Below are 12,268 nucleotides of genomic sequence, written 5' to 3' on the forward strand. Positions count from 1 at the left end.
CTGATGAATTTTCCTGCAGGACTGCTTTTGGTTTTGAACGGAGTTACTGGTGTTTGGCTCCGACCTGCTTGCTGGCCCAGGGGAGGCTGACCCCGGGCCTGTGCGGACCCTGCTCTCTCCTGCTGGGCAGGGTCAAGCGCTTGTTTGTTTTGTTTCTTAAATTCCACATATGAGTGAATCATAAGGTATTTGTCTCTGACTGACTTACTTAGCATAATACTCTCCAGCTCCATCCATGTTGTTGCAAATGGCAAGATTTCATTCGTTTTTATGGCTGAGTAATATTCCATCGTATATATACCACATCTTCTTTATCCCTTCATCTATGGATGGACACTGGGCTGTTTCCATATCTTGGTTATTGTAAATAGTGTTGCAGTAAACACAGGGGTGCACATTAGTGTTCAAATTAGTGTTTTCATTTTCTTTGGGTAGATACCATTAGTGATAGAATTATTGCATCCTAGAGTAGTTCTATTTTTAATTTCTTGAGGAATCTCCATACTTTTTCCCAGAGTGGCTGCACCAGTTTGCATTCCCACCAACAGTGCACGAGGGCTCCCCCTTCACGCCCTCACCAACACCTGTTGTTTCTTGTCGTTTTGATTCTAGCCATTCTGACACGTGTGACGTGATATCTCGTGGTCTGATTTGCATTTCCCTAGTGATTAGTGATGTTGAGCACCTTTTCATGTGTCTGTTGGCCACGAAAGACCTCAAATAGCCACAGCAGTCAAGAAAGAAGAACAAAGCTGGAAGTATCACCCTCCAGATTTTAAGATACACTACACATCAAAACAGCATGCTACTGGCACAAAAATAGACACATAGATCAGTGGAACAGAACAGAGAGCCCAGAAATAAACCCATGTTTATATGAATTAGGTCAATTAATCTATGACAAAGGAGGAAAGAATATGCACTGGAAAAACTCTCTTCAGCAAATGGTGCTGGGAAAACTGGACAGCTACATGCGAAAGAATGAAACCACACACAATTCTTACACCGTAAGCAAAAATAAGTTCAAATGGATTAAAGACCTAAATGTGAGACCTGAAACCATAAAAATCCTAGAAGAGAACACAGGCAGTCGTTTCTTTGACATCTGCCTTAGAAATATTTTTCTAGATCTGTCTCCTGAGGCAAGGGAAACAAAATAAAAAATGAACTATTGGGACTACCTGAAAATACAAAGCTTCTGCTCAGCCAAGGAAAGAATCAACAAACCAAAGACAATCTGCCAGATGGGAGAAGACAATTGCAAACGACATCTCTGATAGAGGATTAGTATCCAAAATACATAAAGAACTTACATAACTCAACACCAGATAAACAAATAATCCAATTAAAACCTAGGCAGAGGACCTCTCAGCCTTCTTTTTCTTCCTCCACTTGACGATTCCCCCAGCTCCTCAGTCTCTGAGGCTGCTGAGTGTGGTGCACAACGTGACCCCACAGTTTCTCCACACTCTGCGTGTTCCTGCAGAACCCATCCCTTCATCACACCTTCCTCGGTTACCCTAATTAGAGTTTGCACGCTTTCCTGCTGGGTCTCTGATCAACAAAGCCGGAAAACCATCTTTTCTGTAGAGTGAGTTTTGACAGTCTCCCTCTCTGAAGACAAAGCTCCTGAGAGCCTGTGCTGGACAGCTGCAGGATTCTGTGCTATCATGGCCCACACCCCCCAGTCTTGTGTAACCACCAGAGGGATCTCACAGCTGTGGCGGAGTCTCGGGGCGAGGTGGCCTCCACCCATTCGCAGAGATGAAGATGAGCACGGGAATACGCATTGTCTCCTGGGATCCCTCATCAAATGCAGGCAACTGAACAGAAATCCTGGGCCTCGGGGATCCAGCCCTGAGAATTCTATTTAAAAGCCCCCATGGTCCTGCATAGACCTAGCCTCCTGGCCACAGGTAGGGGGATGCCAGACCAAAGAGAGACCCTGCTGGTATATTAACCAGGTTTCTCCAGAGAAACAGAACCAATAGGCTCTATATATAACTAGAAAGAGATGTATTATGAGGAATTGGCTTGCAAAGTTATGGAGGCTGAGAAGTGTCAGGGTTTGTCCGCCGCCTGCTGGAAGCCCAGGAGAGCACGAAGGCCCGAGAACCAGGAGCACTGGTAGCCAAGAGCAGCAGAGGATGGACGACCCGGCCCAGGCAGAGACAGTGAATTTCACCTTCCTCCACCTTTTGTCCTGCCCAGGCCCACAAAGGACTGGCTGAGGCCCACCCACACGGGGGGAGGTGGTCCTGCGGCACTGTCTGTGCGCCTCTCTTCCAGAAGCACCTTCCCAGATGTGCACAGAGAACGTTTTACCAGGGATGTAGGCATCCCTCGGTCCCATCGGAAAATTATCGACCGACACGGAAAATTATCGTCACACACGGTGAAGTCGCAGGAGAGAGGACAAGTCAGAGGTGGGTTCTAGAACCATCTGCACAGGCGCCCAGATGCTGCACCCGTGGCAGGGTCTGCTGGGCTGCTGGAAAGGCAGGGCGAAGGAACCGAAAACAAACGTGTTTCTTTCTGTGTGAACGCGAGTTACGGGCTTAGGAAGACACTCCAGAATGACTCAGGATCTAAGACGCAGAGGGTCTTCACTTCAGCCACGCCAGCACCAGCTGGAGCCCCGAGGTTGGCTCCCAGACCCCCTGGCGCCTAACAACCCAGCCTCCTCCCTTCGCTTCCTCGGCCTCAGGAAGGAAGATTCCTCTTTTTACCCTTCAGTCACCAAGTTAGCAATTTTCTACCTAGGCCAGCGTTTGTGTTCCATCTTCTCTGGACTAACGAGCTTGGCTGCACTGGCCTGAGCTCAGACCGGTGCCGTGGCTGTGGGTGGGATGAGGGGCTCCACCCTGGCCTGGAGGAGGCCGTGAGGGGGTGGGGGGCTCTGGAGGCAGCTCTGAGTCACTTCTGCCACCGAAGGTCTTGCCAGGGGCCAGCCGTGAGTCAGAGGCTGTGGTGGTGGTGGGAGCAGGAGGCAGTTTCCCCGCTCTGGCCCTGGCCAGTGCCCCGCAAGGGGCCCCCAGCCCCACACAGGTGAAATCCGGGCGCCTGCACGGCGGCCTGCCATTGCTGCCGTGCGCGGGGCTGTCTGCTCGCTGCTGTCTACCAGGGGCCCCCTGAGGACTACCAGGGGAGGCTGTGGGTGTCTGGCCGGGAAGAGAAACGGAATGACTCCACACCCAACCTGGATCCCCAGTACCTATGTCCCACTGTCCTTACCGTGAGTCCGTCCTCAGGGAGCCTCAGGTCCTGGGCCCGACAGATGTCTCCTCGGCCTGCCCCAGCCGGTTCTTCAGACGAGCCGCGACCAGTCCCACCAGTGGCATCTGCCTCTGCTCACGGGGCCCCTCCGCAGGCCCAGAAGCCACTGGAAGAGAGAGATCCCCGTGGGAGTGAGGCAAGCATGGACGCTCCCTGTCATGGGCCGTTCCTCCCAAATTCACACGTCGAAGCGCTGAGCCCCAGCCCCTCAGACCCCAACTGTGCCTGGAGACAGGGCCAGAGTAGACTGAGTCACCGCCCCCGATGTAATCTGGCAAGTGCCCCTAAAAGAAGAGGAGATTAGGGCAGGGATGCCAGGAGTGTGTGCGCACAGAGGGACGACCGTGAGCCAGTCAAGGGGACAGTCCTCGGGGGACGCCAGCCCTGCGGGCGCCTTGACCTTGGACGTCCCTCCTCTAGACTGCAGGGAGTAAACGTCTGCTGCTGACGCCCCTATGTGGTTTTTGTCGCGGCAGCCTGAGCGGACGGAAACAGTCCCCAGGGTCGTCCGCGGCAGATTCGAATCGTCCGCTGTCCCGATTCCCCTCTGTATTCGTTTCCCAGGGCGGCCGTAAGAACGGCCACAAACCTACCGCTTAGAACAACACAAATGAATTCCTGCCTGATTCCTTCTGGAAGCTTCAGGGGAGAACTCTCCCCTTGCCTTTCGCTGCAGGCCGCCCACACTCGTTGGCTCACAGCCCCTTTCTCAAATTCCCCTGCCTTCCTTGAGCTCCTCCTGCCGGCTCGGACCGTCCCGCTGCCTCCTAGAAGGAGGAGCTGGGCTGCTGTCCCGGTCCCACCCAAAGGCCTGAGCTCCAGGGGGCTGATGTCCGAGGAGAGAGAAGCCGGAAGTCCCACGTGCAGTGGCCCCACGACTCAGGGCCGGTCCCACATCTCAGGATTTTGAGCTGAATCCCATCTGCAGCGTCCCCTTGGCCGGGGACTAGGAGGGCGCCATCTTGGGGGGGTGCCCCCATACTCAGGGGCCTCGCGTGCTGGCCCCCGAACGCGCACCACCCCGCTTTTCCTCAGCAGTCAGCCAGGAGACAGAAGGTCTGAGGTCTCTGGCTTCGCGCCCTGGGCCCTGCTCCCACCCCGACTTGGCTCCCACGGCGTGGCCCCGGAGAAGCTGATGGCGCACGCCCTGCGCGGAGCTCTACCCGCCGCAGCGCGGAGCAGGCTGAGCAGGACGCAGGGACCGGCTCGGAGCCTCCTCACCCGAGCGGAGGTGGCCCTAACCGTGGAGGTTCTTAGGGGGCCCGAGAGGCGCTACACGGGAGGGGTAGAGCCAGCTGGGTAGCGGTGGCTCTCCTGTCGCTGCGCCGCGGGAGCTTAGAGGAGTGTCGTCAGCACCAGTCACCCCGAGGAGCTGAGCTGTTGACAGGGCCAGACGCCACTCTGAGCTATACAAACTCTCCTCTCTGGAAGGTGCGGGGCACATGCGTGTGAGTGTGGGGACAGGAGTGCGTATGTGTGTGAAGGTGGGGGCATACAGGTGTGTTACTGTGTGTAAGGGTGTGCGAGTGTGGGTGCACACGGGTGTGAGTGTGACCATGTGTGAGGGTGAGGGCGTGTGAGTGTGGGGGCACATGGGTGTGACTGTGACTGTGAGTGGGGGCACATGGATGTGAGTGTGACTGGGTGTGGGGGCACATGGGTGTGAGTATGACTGTGTGTGAGGGTGAGGGCATGTGAGTGTAGGGGCAAACAGGTGTGAGTGTGACTGTGTAAGGGTGCGGGCGTGTGAGTGGGGGCACACAGGTGTGAGTGTGAGTGTGGGGACAAATGGTGTGTAACTGTGTGTGAAGTGTGAGTGTGGAGACACATCGGTGTGAGCGTGACTGTGAGGTTGAGGACTTGTGAGTGTGGGGGCACACAGGGGTGAGTGTGACTGAGTGTGGGGGCACACGGAGGTGAGTGTGACTGTGTGGGCACATAGAAGTGAGTGTGACTCTATGAGTGTGTGAGCACACGGGGGTGAGTGTGACTGTGAGTGTGGGGGCACACGAGGGTGAGTGTGACTGTGTGAGTGTGGGGGCACACGGGGGTGAGTGTGACTGAGTGTGGGACACATGGGTGTGAGTATGGGGGCACACGGGGGTGAGTGTGACTGTGGGGGGCACACGGAGGTGAGTGTGACTGTGAATGTGTGGGAACATGGAATTGAGTGTGACTCTGAGTGTGGGGGCACACGGGTGTGAGTGTGGCTGTGTGAGCACATGGGACTGAGTGTGACTGTGTGAGTATGGGGGCACACGGGGGTGAGTGTGACTGAGTGTGGGACACACGGGTGTGAGTGTGGGGACACACGGGGTGAGTGTGACTGTGTGAGCGTGGGGGCACATGGGGGTGAGTGTGACTGTGTGAGCGTGGGGGCACACGGGGTGAGTGTGACTGAGTGTGGGACACATAGGTGTGAGTATGGGGGCACACGGGTGTAAGTGTGACTGTGTGAGTGTGGGGATACACGGGGGTGAGTGTGACTGTGGGGGGGCACACGGGGGTGAGTGTGACTGTGTGAGCGTGGGGGCACACAGGTGTGAGTGTGGAGTGGGGCAGGCTCACTCGCTCCGCAGCATTGGGGGCTGGGGCGCAGGGCCCCACGTCTGCAGGTTGGACGTGGAAATCTGAAGTTGCCCCTTCTCTTCCAGGCTGGGGAGCTACAGAGTGGTTGGGAGGAGATTTCAGGCCAGCTGTCACGTTTCCTGCGTGCACGACCTCGACTTCTGGGGGATGGGGAACGAGGGGCGGAGGCTGGGAGCAGGAAGGAGCCACTGGAAGGAGCGCAGGCCTCAGGGCGGGACTCACCTGACTCACACACCCTCCATGAGTCTCCAGAAAGTGGAGCTGCCGCGCCCCCCCCCCCCCCCCCCCCGCCTCGGGCGGTGGAGAGAATTAAATGAGCTTACTAGGTAGGCTCCAGTCAGTGAACACGACACTGGCCCAGCGCTCAGAGGCGTCAGGCCTAGCAGCTCATGCGTCAGGCTCCGCTCAGGGCTGGCCCGGGGCTTCTCTCTCTCCTGCCCTGTTCTGGGGCCCCTCCCTGCCCACGGCTCCTACATCCGTCCTCCTCCTGTAGCAGGGCCCGCCCCGCCAGCTCCCTGTTTGCCTAAGCCAAAGCCCAAGGCCTCCAAGGAGCCTAGCAAACCCAGAGAGAAAGGTTTGTTTTTGTTCTCCTACAGAAGAAGGAGACAGAAAAGTTTGCTGAGTAAGTCAGGCCCCATTAAGCTCACAGAATGGCTCTTTGTTGCAGCCCGAGACCGGTAACAAATAATACCAGTGAGAGAGGGCGTGTGCTTCTTTCTCTCTCCCGGAGCCCTTAGGGAAGAGTAGCCCCACCTGGCTTTTCCTCCCAGTGCCCGGGTCATGCAGTCCTCCATTAGCCGTAATCCTATCTCTTAGAGCAGAGAACCCTAGTGACCCAGCCAGAAGACGCTTCTGCGGTATTTCGGTCATCTGGATTTTAGTCTTTAAAATAATGATGCATAATAACCAAATTATATACTTTCCACAGTACTTGGACATGTTGTATATTGTTGGGAGTGATGCAATTTAGGCTTCTGCCTAAGGTCACACAACCAGTTCCTGGCTAACCTGGGGCTACCACCAGCTCACTATGAATTCAGCCTGGGCTTAGCCTAATGTCCTGCACCGTTTGTCACTAGTCACTGGAGTGGACAAGTCTGCTTGTTCCTAAACCTTTGTCTACAGTAAAGAGAGATCTATATTAAGATGTGTTTGTTTCCATTAAATCATAAATCCCTCCTGGTATGTCACTGTAATTGCAGTTGTGCAGTGTACAACCTGTGAGACTGAACACGGCAGCCCTGCATCCAGGGTTAATCCAAATAGTATTAATTCATCCCTCCAGCACAAGGCACAATGCCCGAGGGGGGGAATTATGCCTTTGCTCCTAAGAACGGTGGTCCTGGTCCTAATGTGCGTGATCCAGTATAACTCAGCCCCCAGCTGTGTTGAAAGAAACCAGCAGGTAGACTAAACCGGGAGGGCCTCCCACTGCTGGGCCTCCTGGCGGCAGGAGGAGGCCTGTGTGCTCCGACAGGCTGGGCTGGGCAGCTGTGGGTGACAGGAGCTCATTGCCAGGGGCTCTCACGGGCGGAGCCCTCAGGCCAGGTTTTGTCCTGAGGCAGCTAGAAAAGGAAGAAGTTTGTTGCTTCTGTCTTGACTCAGAGGTGACAAGAGTTAATGAGCTTTTCTGCCTCTGGCTCCATTTCCTTATCTGTTAAAATATGGGCCGCCAAGGCCTGGCCCCCACCTGCTGTGAAGGACTGACAGTAAGAACCAGCTGGGTTTGGGAACTATCCCTGGGGCATAGCCGGGTCCGCAGTACCTGCTGTGGCCCGGCGCCCTGCTGCATTTGTGCGGAGGGTGGTGCCGAGAGCCGGGAGAAGCCTCTCCCAGCGCTGACCTCGGGGGCAGCACTGTGTGCCCGACTCTGTGCTGGGCACCCTGTAGGGAGCACCCGTCTTCTCTGCCACTAAGGAACTATCCTGCCCACCATAACTTTTTTTTTTTTTTTGGAGTAAGATAACCCTGAGTTAGAATTCTTTTGAGCAGCCTTGTTGAGCTATGATTGACATATGAGAAACTGTGCGTAAAGCGGACATTTTGACCTGTGGAATACACATGTGAAGCCATCATTCCAAACAAAATGAACATACCCATCACCCCCCAATTTTCCTTGTGCTTCTCCTGCCCCTGCCCCCGCCCCTGGGCAACCACTGCCAATGCTCATTTAAAGATGCAAGATGCTCACAGAGAAGTAGTGAGCACGTGTGGCTGAGGGATGGTCACGAGAGGCTTCCTGGTGGAGGAAGCATTTCGGGGAGTGGTGGTTGGGGGAGGGGAAAAGCATTTACCCCAAGGGACATGTGGCAGAGCACAAAGGTGAGCTGGCTACCATCTGCTGGGGGGGCCGTGAGCCCAGTGGCAGGTGTCCCCCCCCCCCCCCGCCGCAGGCTGGAGTCCTCTCTGCCACTTGGCTGTGTGATCTTAGGCAAGTCCCCTAACCTCCGTCAGCCCCCATTTTCCTAGTTGGGAACTGGGGGTCATGATAAGTTTTGTTGCGAAAACCATGTAAATGACTTAGTGTCAGGTCCTGGCACACAGTAGGTGCTCAAGAGATGGGGACGCAGGCTTGCAGGGTTCTTGTCTCACGGAGTCGAAGTGGGAATCTCACGGACACGGATGGGTGCAGTGAAGTGAAAGTTTAGTAAGGAAGGAAGGAAAAAGCTCTCGAGCGGGGGGTTCCCGGGTGGGCTGCCCCTGAGGCTGACGACGGCCATCTTTTGCTGAGAACTGACTGGGAGCTCGTGGCCTTGAGATTCTTGCGCCCTCTTGGTCTGCCCCCTAATCTCTTGTCCTGCTCTGTCTCAGCGTCTCCACCTGCCGGGAGTCGTACCAGAACCCAGGCGGGGGAGTCAGGGGCCTCCCGTCTCTCCTGCCTAGACCTTCACTGCTTCCCAACTCCCGGGACAGGAACTGTGGGCAGAAAGAGCTGTGCGGGACTGTGAGCGGAGACTGAGTGCACAGTCTCTGAATAGCGGGGGCTCGGGGTAGCCCAAGTCTCCAAGGAATCTGGAAGCAAGGCTTTCAGGACCTCGAGGGGCCAGTTGCCGCCAAGATAAGGCTACCTTTGTTTTATTTTTTTTTTTAATTTGTTTTTTTTGTCAGAGAGAGGGAACACGAGCAGGGGGAGGGGCAGAGGAAGAAGCAGGCTCCGCGCTGAGCAGGGAGCCCGATACGGGACTCGATCCCAGGACCCTGGGATCATGACCCGAGCCGAAGGCAGATGCTTCACCGAGGGAGCCGGCCAGGCGCCCCGATAAGGTTCCTTTTACACAAGAAGGCACTAAGGCAGCCAAGGGTTCCTGAGGAGGGTCTCTCTCCGCATGTTTCAGGGACCTGTCTGTGGGCCGCAAGCTGGAAGGGCTTTCTTTTGCCGTTGTTTCCCACGTCAACGGTATCATCCCACCATTTGCTGTTTGACTGGAGTATGGTAGTGAGGCCAAGAAGTGAATAACCCGCTGCCTCGAGCTGCGTCTGAATTCAGTACTGACTGTTCATGCCGCCCCTCCCATCTAGAATTTCATCTCCCCTCTCTGAACCCATCATCCAAAGACTCACTCAGGCCTCACCACCTCCAGGAAGCCCTCCCTGAACACTCTAAGTAGGACTCCAAATGCTGAGGTTTTCTGTCCTCTCTAAACTGCTAGTACTATTTGGGTTGTAACCACACAGTCTTACAGCTCGGACTGTGGTGTTCTGCGCCGTGCTCTGGGAATCTCTATTTTGATTCCTGTTTCGAATACATGGTTCTTGAAGGTTAGGAATTTTGTCTCGTGCCTTGTGAGCCTTCGGCCACATCCTTAGGACACTTAAATAAGGACAGGAGTTCATCAAATACGTGAGTACTGATTTAGCTATAGTCGCTGTAGAAAGTACCAGGATCAGCCCTCGTGGTCACCAACACACCGGAGATTTTGAGTGAGGAGAGGTAAGTAGCATCTAGCGAGCTCAGGCTGCTGGAACAAACCGCCCAGACTGGGGGCTTGGGGACCACAGACATTCATTCATTCTTCACCGCTCTGGAGGCTGGAAATCCAGGACCAAGATGTCAGCAGAGCCAGTGTCTGGTGAGACCCCATTCCCTGGTTCACCGAGCCGGCTTCTTGCTGTGTCCTCACACGGTAGGAGGGGTGGGGGCTCTCTGGGGTCTCCTTTCTAGGGACATTAATCCCTCATGACCTCATCATCTCCCAAAGGCCCCGCCCCCTAACACCATCACGAGGGGGGTTAGGTTGACAGTCTGTGCGTGGTGGTCATGCTGGCGTTGGTCACGCTGACACTGCCCGTCTCCCTAAAGGCTGCGTGGGTTTTGGCATGTCCCCCAGAGATGCCCATACTTGCAGGTGGCCCCCAACTCCCATAGCCGTCCAGTGGGTCAGCACAGACACCATCAGCGGGCAGCCCTCTCCCACCCGGGGCTCAGGCCAAGCCTGGTCCGGCAGCAGGAGCACCCTTCGGCTCCCAGACCCAGATGGAGCTGGCTTTCATCAGCTCACCACTGCTGACTTCTGCTCGGCCTGTCGTCTGACCTGAGGCTCCTTCCCTGGGGGACTGTCCTCTCTGTCCCACAGGCAGCTGACGCTCTCCAGACCCACAGAGTCTGCCCTGCTCTTTGATACACTGCTTTTGGAGTGACTCACCACTAAGGTTTCCTGTCAACAACAACAAACACGCAGAGGACGCCTGGGGGCTCTCCTTGGCTCAACGTGTTTTGAAATTGAACTGGAAGGGAAGACCCATTACACAAAGGGCTTTGCAGGGGGAGAGGGAAGAAGGCACTAGAACAAACACTAGGTGAGCCAAGCCTTCCGGCGAGTCAGTGGATGCAGACTCTGGAGGGACAGAGAACCAAGCTCTGTCACCCGCTTCCTTCCCACGATTCACAACCCGGCCCTTGGCAGGTCCTTCCTGGCCAGGGGAAGTCCACAGCTGACAGACGCTGGCATGGCTGGTTGGACTGGACCTGCAGGTGGGCTCCCGGTCACATCCTGATGTCATCGCAACATGAAAAGGGCTTCAGGAAGGTTGGAGTCTGCAAGACCTGGCTTTGCTGTCTGCTGGCTTGATGGACCCAGGCAAGTTACTTAGCCTCTCCAAGCCTCAGTTTCTTCATCTATAAAATAGGTGGAATGCCTCCTTTCAAGATTGCCGTGAAGATTAAAAATGATGTCGGCCAAGTACCTAAAATGTGAGGAACGCTTATGACTTCACAGCAAATATTACTGAATTAAATATCTTCATCTCTCAAGCCCTCTGGGTCTAGCAAAAGGAAATGGGGTTATCATCCAGGCCCTCTATGGTAGAAACAAAGGGGGTGTCTGTGGAGCCTGGTCTGCCTGTGGCTCCCACAGTTGGGGTTTGCACACGTGTGTCTTGTTCTGGTGGAATCTCAGCACTGGGCCCCCGGGCTCTGCCACCTTTCTCACGCCCCCTTCCCCCCGAAGGCAGGTGCAATCTCCCGTAAACCCTGGGATGAATTCTCCGTGGGGCCTGGTGTGGTCACCGTCCAGGCACTGCAAGGCGGACCAGGGCGGAGGCATGGGCTTCCCTCGGACCCTTAGCGCGGGGACCACCTGCTGGCTGTGCAGACCTGTGGGCCTGACTGTCTGCTCAGCCTCAAGGAAGGCACGGGGCGGGTGAGAAGACTCTCAGGAGAGAAAATCCACTGGGCATGGCCACAGAGCTGAGGACACAGTGAACGCTACTGGTTAGAATTTCTGCAGGGGCACCTTTCATCCCAGTGGAGGGCAGAACTTTCTGTTGGTAACATGTCACAGTCCAAGAATGGATTCCCTGGTACTGCTACCCTCGCTGCCCCACCCTTACTTAGCCACAGGTGGTAGTAGGAGAGGTTTAGCCTCATGACCATCAAAGCCATGCTGTGCAACCACATTCATAGGAGAAAAAGGAAGATTCGTTTGTCCCCAGGTTCTGTTAAAGTGGATGTATCTGGACTAACCAGCCACTGACCCCTCAGCTACCAGGTTCGGCCCCAAATCTGGACACTCAAGGCACAAGCCAGTTAAGCAGTACTTCCCAAATACTGACACCTGGACAGGACTCATTCCTGCCTGGGTGTGTCCACGTCACAACAGTGTTCCTACACCGCATTCCTGCTTTGATCCTCCGATGGCTGAGTGGGCTGGGCAGGCCTGGTATTAACTTCCTTTTGCAAAAGAGGAAACAACTTGCCAGGGGTTGCATGGCCAGCAGCAAGCCGCAGGCCTGGGAGAAGAACCCAGATCCTTCCACTAAGCTCTGTCGAGTGGGCTGCCTCGCGAGTCCCTCCAGGTCCAGAGATTGGATAGGTGAGGGGCTGACCATTTAAGAGCTTCTGGATCCCAATGTGCCCCATTAAAGCATTCTCCTGCTGCTGGAGGGAGCAGAAGCTGGCGTAATT

Source organism: Ursus americanus, chromosome 31 (genome assembly GCF_024610735.1).
Source record: "Ursus americanus isolate L20-20 chromosome 31, mUrsAme1.1.p, whole genome shotgun sequence".
Taxonomy (NCBI): Eukaryota; Metazoa; Chordata; class Mammalia; order Carnivora; family Ursidae; genus Ursus; species Ursus americanus.